The following is an 8280-nucleotide window of genomic DNA, read 5'->3' as shown; positions in this document are numbered from 1 at the left end:
ATGTATTCTTGGTCAGGCTGACAGTAGTGGTACCCTGCCGACTGCCCCGAGGTGGGCTTGTGAGGCAGGCTGACCAATCAGAGTGCACTTTTCACCATCCAGAGTACTTGATTTAGGGATGACTGGATGGGGCCCTTGGAGTCTTCCCCAGTAATGAACTGTGGTCATTGTTGGGACTGTTAAAATCAGAGGAGATGAACCTGGGAATACTGGAAAGGCCCTGAATGAAGCGTGAAGCCAAGATGGTGTCACCTAAGCTGGGAACTGGGAAGAGAGACAGAGCCTTCACGACATGGTTTGAGCTCTGGGATTCTGCACACTTGCCTTTGCCAGTTATGAGTAAATAAATACCCTCTTGTGCCTCAAAAAATTAAAGTTGGATTTCTATGACATAAATTTGAGAAAATCCTGACTAATACAAGTGGTCTTCTTGACATTTTTCTGTTTTTTTTTTTTTAATTCCATGTAAGGGGATTATTCAGGAATCACTTGCATTCATTTATCGTATTGATCAAACTTTTATTAAATCTGCCCCCCTGCCAGGCTTGTGGTAGGCCCTGTGGCTCTAAAGATGAGTAACTCACGGCTCCTGGACCCAAGAAACTCATGAACGAGTGAAGACAACATGATCCAGACTGAGAAAGGCATCCGGATGGTTGGGCTTTTCCTGCTGAGGTCAAGGTGAGAGGAAACTGGCTGTTTTGTTCACTGCCATATACCTGGCACCTGGCACCTGGCACATGGTAGGTGCTGTATATGAATGAGGAAAACTGAACTCTGAGACATGTAAGGGAAAAGGAAGAATTTCATGAGCTCAAGACTTGATAAAGTCTAGAGTAAGTCAGTGATGCTATGAGTTCCTATCCCACCTCTGTCACCTACTGGCCCTCTGGCCATGGAGAAGTGACATCAACTCTCTGACCTCTGAGGGGGTTGGACCGTACCAGAAATGCTCAACCCTGTCTGCACATGAGGAAAAAAACCACTATGGCCTGGGCCTCGTTCCAGTTCAACTGAATTACATTTTCTGGGGTGGGGCCCTGGCATTCCTGTTTTTTGAAAGCTCTTTGGGTGATTCTAATGTGCAGCCCGGGTGGAAAACCACTGCTCTAGGTTAGTTAAAAGCGTCCTGTGTCATGTTCAGTGACACTTGGATCTGAGTTTATCAGATCCTTCATTTAGAGTAGGATTCCACAGAGGGGAGCAGGGAGAGAGCATGAGTCCATTTAAGCTGTGATTATATTTACCATTTCGTTGATTCATCCTCTCTCTGTTTCTCCTTTCTTCCGTCTTTCCTCCCTCCCTCCTCCCTTAAGGGTGAGTGCCAAAGCTTATTCTCTTCCTATCCCATCTGCATGGTAATAGCGTTGCCAGGGAGCACACTGAGTAAGAAGTCTCTCTGGCTCTCAGACCCAGGAGAAGCCCACCTCTTCTACTTCTAGTTATGTGACCTTAGACAAGTTATTTAACACGTATTTACAGCAGTTTCCTTCTCTGTAAAATGGGATTCTGATATTACTACTTAATGAAGCTGCTGTGCAAGTCAGGTAAGACACAGTGTGAAGTGGGATGGTTGCAGGGGAGCCCCTGATCTCCGTCAGTTATTATGACAGGGTCCAGCTCCGTGTCTTGCATAAGAGGCGCTCAGCCATTGAATACATTTCCTTGGTGTATTCATGATCTTTACTCTTGGGTTCTAAGGCTATATTTCTTTCTCTCTCTCTTTCTCTATTATTTTTTGTTTAACTAGAGTTGATTTACAATATTGTGTTAGTCTCCGGTGTACAGCTTCAGATTCTTTTCCATTATAGGTTATTACAGGATACTAAATATAGTTCCCTGTGCTGTACAGCAAATCCTTGTTGTTTAACATCTATTTTATATATAGTGGTGTATATTTGTTAATCCCATACTCCTAATTTATCCCTCCCCCTCCCCTTTCCCCTTTGGTAACCATAAGCTTGTTTTCTATGTCTATGAGTCTGTTTCTGTTTCATAAATAATTTCATTTGTATCATTTTTTTAAGATTCCACATATAAGTGATATTATATGATATTTGTCTGACTTACTTCACTTAGTATGATAGTCTCTAGGTCCATCCATATTGCTGCAAATGGAAATATTTCATTCTTTTTTATGGTTGAGTAATATTCCATTATGTATTTATACTATCCATTCATCTGTTGATGGACATTTAGGTTACTTACATGTCTTGGCTATTAAAAATAGTGCTGCTATGAACATTGAGGTGCATGTATCTCTTTGAATTAGCATTTTCATCTTTTCTGGATATATTTCCAGGAGTGGGATTGCTGGATCATATGGCAAGTCAATTTTTAGTTTTTTAAGAAACCTGCCTACTGTTTTCCACAGTGGCTTCACCAATTTACATTTCCACCAACAATATAGGAAGATCCTTTTTCTCCACACCCTCTCCAACATTTATTATTTGTAGACTTTTTAATGATGGCCATTCTGACTGGTGTGAGGTGATACTTCATTGTAGTTTTGATACGCATTTCTCTAATAATTAGCTGTTGAGCATCTTTTCGTGTGCCTGTTGGCCATCGGTATGTATTCTTTTGAGAAATGTCTATTAATGTCTTCTGCTCATTTTTTGATTAGACTATTCTTTTTAGATTTTTTTTTTTTTTGATACTGAGTTATATGAGCTGTCTGTATTTTTTGGAAATTATACCCTTGTTGGTCACATTGCAAATATTTTCTCCCAGTCTGTAGGTTGTCTGTTCATTTTGTTTATGGTTTCCTTTGCTGTGCAAAAGCTTGTAAGTTTAATTAGGTTCCATTTGTCTATTTTTGCTTTCATTTCTTTTGCCTTGGGAGACTGAGCTGAGAAAATATCACTATGATTTATGTCTGAGAATGTTTTGCTTATGTTCCCTTCTAGGAGTTTTAAGTGTCATGTCTTATACTTAGCCCTTTAAGCCACTTCGAGTTTATTTTTGTGTATGATGTGGGGGAGTGTTCTAACTTCACTGATTTACATGGAGCTGTCCAGTTTTTCCAAAACCACTTGCTGAAGAAACTGTCTTTTCTCCATTGTACATTCTTGCCTCCTTTGTGGAAGATTAATTGACCATAGGTCCGTGGGTTTGTTTCTGGGCTCTCTGTTCCAGTCCATTGTCTAAGACTATACTTCTAAAGGGCAGAGACGATTTCTTCGGGATTTTCTGTGGGCTGTCTCTGCCTGCACAGTGCCAGGCATATAGAATGTGTTCAGTAAATATGTAGTGGGGGTATTGTGGTGGATGGCAAAATTCTAACTTGAATCCTGGTCTTGGCTATTCCATTATGGAAATGATTTAATATCTCTGGGTCTCAGTTTCTTCACTGGTAGAAATGAAGCGTTAGCCATTGAGTACATGGTCTGGAGCACGTGATATCATTTGCTGGATCTCAGAATATGATCTGCAGGAGATTTTCAGTCAAACATAACCAAACAAACATAAAAACAAACAAACAAACAAACCAGTTTTTCTGAAGTAGCTGGCATCTGTGAGCTAGTTGGCCAGCAGGATCTGACATTACCATTATGTACCTGAATGGCCTGGGTCTCCCATGTACAAGATGGGAATCAAGTTATTCAAGTCTGATTTCAATAAAAGTCAGGGAAAAAGTCACAAAGGCATGGCACTGTCAAGGAGTGCTGCCACACTAAAACAGGTGTGGTGAAAGCTTATGAGTCATATTTTAAAGACCATGATTTACCACTATACTTAATGAAAATTAAGGTGACCTGTATGCCACATAGAATTTTCTGATCCCATGGACCATTACTGAAAATATTGGTATAGGAGCAGTCTGCTCGAGCAGGGAGGAGTATCTTGTCGCTGACATTGTTTAGAATTGCCAGTAGATGGTAATGAAACTTTTAGGTGGATCTTATTCTTCTTTTTAAATTCTCTTTAGAGATTCCTCATTGCATCAGGGGCCAGGTGCCCCCTGCCCCTAGTTTGCCATGTTTTGAAAATGTTTGAGTGCCCTTGGATGAGATCTGTTTAGTTTCTTACAGTTGGAACATCCTTTTTTTTTTTTAATTGAAGTATAATTGATTTACAATGTTGTATTAGTTTCTGGTGTACAGCAAAGGGATTCAGTTTTATATATATATTATTTTTCATATTCTTTTCCATTATGGTTTACTATAAGATATTGAATATAGTTCCCTGTGCTATATAGTAGGGCCTTGTTGTTTATCTATTTTATATATAGTAGTTAGTATCTGCTAATCCCAAACCTCTAATTTATCCCCCACCCTTTCCTTTTAGTAACCATAAGTTTGTTTTCTATGTTTGTGAATCTGTTTCTGTTTTATAAATAAGTTCATTTGCATCATATCTTGGATTTCACATATAAATGATACCATATGATATTTATCTTTCTCTGTCTGACTTACTTCCCTTAGTGGGATAATCTCTAGGTCCATCCATGTTGCTGTAAATGGCATTGTTTCATTCTTCTACAGCTGAGTAGAATTCCATTGTGTAAATATACTACATCTTCTTTATCCAGTCACCTGTCAATGGACATTTAGGTTGTTTCCATGTCTTGGTCATTGTAAATAGTGCTGCTATGAACATTGGAATGCATGTATCTTTTCGAATTAAGAGTTTTCTCTGGATATATGCCAAGGATTGGGGTTGCTGGATCATATGGCAACTCTATTTTCAGTTTTTAAAGGAACCTCCATACAGTTTTCCATAGTAGCTGCACCAATTTACATTCCCACCGACAGTGTAGGAGGGTTCCCTTTTCTCCACACCCTCTCCAACATTTATTATTTGTAGACTTTTTAATGATGGCCATTCTGACTGTTATGAGGTGATATTTCATTGTAGTTTTGATTTTCGTTTCTCTAATAATTTGTCATGTTGAGCATCTTTTCATGTGCCTATTGGCCATGTGGATGTCTTTTTTGGAGGAGTGTCTGTTTAGGTCTCCTGCCCATTTTTTGATTGGGTTGTTTGTTTGTGTTTTTAAACATCCTTCTCATCAATAAGTTCTTAGGACAAATTTCATTCTCTTCAAATGAAAAAGTAGTCCTTCCCTATCAATCTCATAGTTATTATTCCATGTTTTTAAATCTCCTTGACTGAAGTTTAATTAATATGCAGGAAACTATGTCCATTTAAAGTGTAAAGCTTGATGGGTTTTGTTACATGCATACACCGATGAACCAGCCATTACAATCCAGATACAGAACATTTCCATCACTCCAGAAATTTCTTCTGGGCAGTCAGTCCATCCTGCTCTCTGCCCTTAGCCCTAGGCAACCACTGGGTTGCTTTTTGTCAGTGTAGAGTCATTTGCATTCTCTAGATGGTATACTGGAATCATATAGCATGTAGTATCTTGTGTCTGCTTTTTCTCACCCAGCATAATGATTCTGAGATTCATCTGTGTTGTTATGTGTATCAGCTTTTCATTCCCTGCCATCCCATTGTGTGAATATACTACTGCCGTTTGTGTATTCATTCACCTACTGATGAACATTTGGGTTATTTTCAGTTTTTGCCTGTTGACGTCAGTCTGTCTCATCGTCTTCATTGCATTATCACTGTATGAAGTTATCTTCTCCATCTGTTTGCTTGTTTTTGCCTCCCCTCTTCTCCCCAGGACCTCATCTTCTAGTTCTCCACTTTGTCTGCAGTTCCTGACACATGATGGGAGCTCAAATTTCAGTCCTGGGCTATGCTTGGAGCATTCCTGAGTTCACATACCAGCAACAGCACTATTGGCTTTGTGACCTTGGGCAAATTGACTCATGGCTCTGAATTTCAGTTACTTCATCTGTAAATTGAGCATTATCATACTCTCTTATGAGACAAAAGTAGATTATTAACCATGGGAAGTCAGTGCTGTCCTAAGTGTTTTATAAGTAATAACTCATTTAATCCTTTAATCAGTTCATCAATTTCTGGAGGCGAGTACTATTACCATTGTCTCCATTTCACGGATAAGAAAAGTGAGGCAGGAGTTAGTAAGTGGCAGAGCTTCACTTGTACCCAGGCTGTTTCGCTTATGAGACTGTTCTCCCCATCACTGTAATTCTGCTTCTCTAGGCTGGTAAACCTGGTAACATGTGAGGTGCCCAACACAGTACTCGACACATGCTAGCTACACAGCGAATATTATTCCTTCCCTTCTTTCTTAGGTATAAAGTCACAGAGCAAGATACTAAACATCCCATCATTTACCTATAATTTCAGGACTGATATGTGCAAAGTTGCAGCAGATAAAATTCAATGGAATTTTGTAGATTGTGATATATTGCATTATTTTCATCCTCTTGACATTTCAGTTTCTTGCTTTGAGACATGATTTAAGTACAGGAAGGGATGATCAGTTTGCCAGGTAGATTGGTTTGATTCTGTATTTTTCCAGTACGTTGATTGTAAATTCTTGTTCATTCCCGTGGCCCAGAAGGAGACTCCCTCGCCCCTTTTAAGGCAATCGGGGGGCTGGCCTGAGAGTGGGGTCTGATCCTGAGGGTGTCCAGGTTAGCACTGTAAGCAATTCACAGACAACCACAGGAAACCAGTCAATGTCAGATGATCAGCAAGGAGCCAGTGCCAAGCCTCGAGGGGGGACACAGCTGTTTTCTTCTTTTTCTTTCTTCCAGTTTTATTGAGATATAATTGGCATATAGCACAGTATATGTTCAAGGTGTACAGCATGATGATCTGACTTACAGACATCATGAAATGATTATCACAATAAGTTTAGTGAACATCCATCATCTCATAGATATAAGATTAAAGGGAAAAAAACCAGTTTTTCCTTGTGATGAGCACTCAGGATTTCCCCTCTTAACTTTCATGTATAACAGAGCAGTGTTAATCATCTTAATGATGTTATGCATTACATGTCTAGTACTTATTTATCTTATAACTGGAAGTTTGTACCTTTTGACTGACTTCATCCGATTCTCCATCCCCCAGACCCCTGGGAACAGCTATTTTCTGGACCATAAAGCACTCTGCTAAAAGTAACTGTTCAGGAATATTCTTAGAGCTTGTGAACTCTGTTCAGAACCTATTTTCTGAGTGGCCGATCTGAGAGAGGCCCACAGACCCAGGGAGGGGCTGGAGGGAGGGAAAACGGATACCCCGCTGGGCTCAGGGCAGCACAGCTCTCCCTCGGCAAAGCACGAACACAGGGGAAGCGGGTGCAGGACAGGGGCTTAGCCACAGGGCTGCTCCTGATCTGGGGGGACTTAAACAGATCACACCCTGTCTTCCATGAGAACTGGTGGGAAAAAAACAGCAAAGCAGTCACTCTTTCTGCCCTCTGTCAGCTCCCAGTCTTCCTGGGAAGGCAGGCACAGGAGCTAGCAGGACCAGTGCCTTGTGGTGGGATAACGTGTGAGGGAGTCTTGGGCACAGAGCATGACGTCCCCCAGGGCAGAGAGGTGGGGAGAGAGGATGTCAGGGGCACCAAAGATAGTTTCTTGGAGCAGGTAAGTTTTGCTTTAGATTAATCCGCCCCAAGGTGTGTGACCTGTGCTCAGAGGGCCTCCCAGCCTTGGATTTAATGCTCCACTCTCGCCATCTTGAAATTCTTAATCATTTGTTTTTCCCTTAATGGAGGTACTAGGGATTGAACCCAGGATTTCGTGTGTGAGTCATAACCCCCATCCCAGAAATTCTTAATAATTTTCGAACAAGGGGCCCCACATTTTCATTTTGTACTGGGTCCCACAAATCATGTCCTGATCATCTCTATCAGGTTACTTCCATCATTTATTATTTTTCCTGCTAATCTTGCTTCTCTTTTTAAAATTCCTCATCTCATCTAAAAATGCCAGCTCCTTCCCAGTCCCCTGGACTTAAGGCAGCTGCGACACCCCCTCACCCTCTGCTCAGATGAGTGCTAAGACCTGAGGAATATCCCTTCACACACCTCCCATCCTCCTGCTCCATGCTGTTTCCCAGCCATACACCTGGTCCAGGCCTGTCTTGTCTTGGGTCTCGAGTCCCTGGACCCTTGCTACTTTGTGTGGTCTGGGGACCATCGGCATCAACATAACCTGGGAGCTTGTTGGAAATGCAAAACCTTGGACTTCACCCTAGATCTACATTTTGACAAAATACTTAGGTGATTCTCATGCACTTCACAGTTTGAGAAGAAGCCCAGTCAGGGGAATCACCCGGGGGAGGTTTAAAAACTACCAGTGTTTGGGTCCTATCCTTAGAAAACTTCCGATTTAATTAGTTAGCAGCAGAATAAATTTTTAAAGACCTCCTTTTCCACTTGTC

At 41.0% G+C, this 8280-nt stretch overlaps 1 long non-coding RNA gene across 1 annotated transcript in view; it reads left to right on the top strand.

The window, feature by feature from the left end:
- The window catches only part of LOC116666313, a 59431-nt gene that overhangs the window by 2381 nt on the left and 48770 nt on the right, over positions 1-8280 (top strand). The window contains exon 2 of the long non-coding RNA XR_004323084.1: positions 544-681. This is a non-coding gene — a long non-coding RNA (uncharacterized LOC116666313). The remainder of the gene's footprint in view (positions 1-543; positions 682-8280) is intronic.

Source organism: Camelus ferus, chromosome 10 (genome assembly GCF_009834535.1).
Source record: "Camelus ferus isolate YT-003-E chromosome 10, BCGSAC_Cfer_1.0, whole genome shotgun sequence".
Taxonomy (NCBI): Eukaryota; Metazoa; Chordata; class Mammalia; order Artiodactyla; family Camelidae; genus Camelus; species Camelus ferus.
The sequence above is the reverse complement of the archived record's forward strand: the minus strand, read 5'-3'. Positions and strand labels throughout refer to the sequence as shown.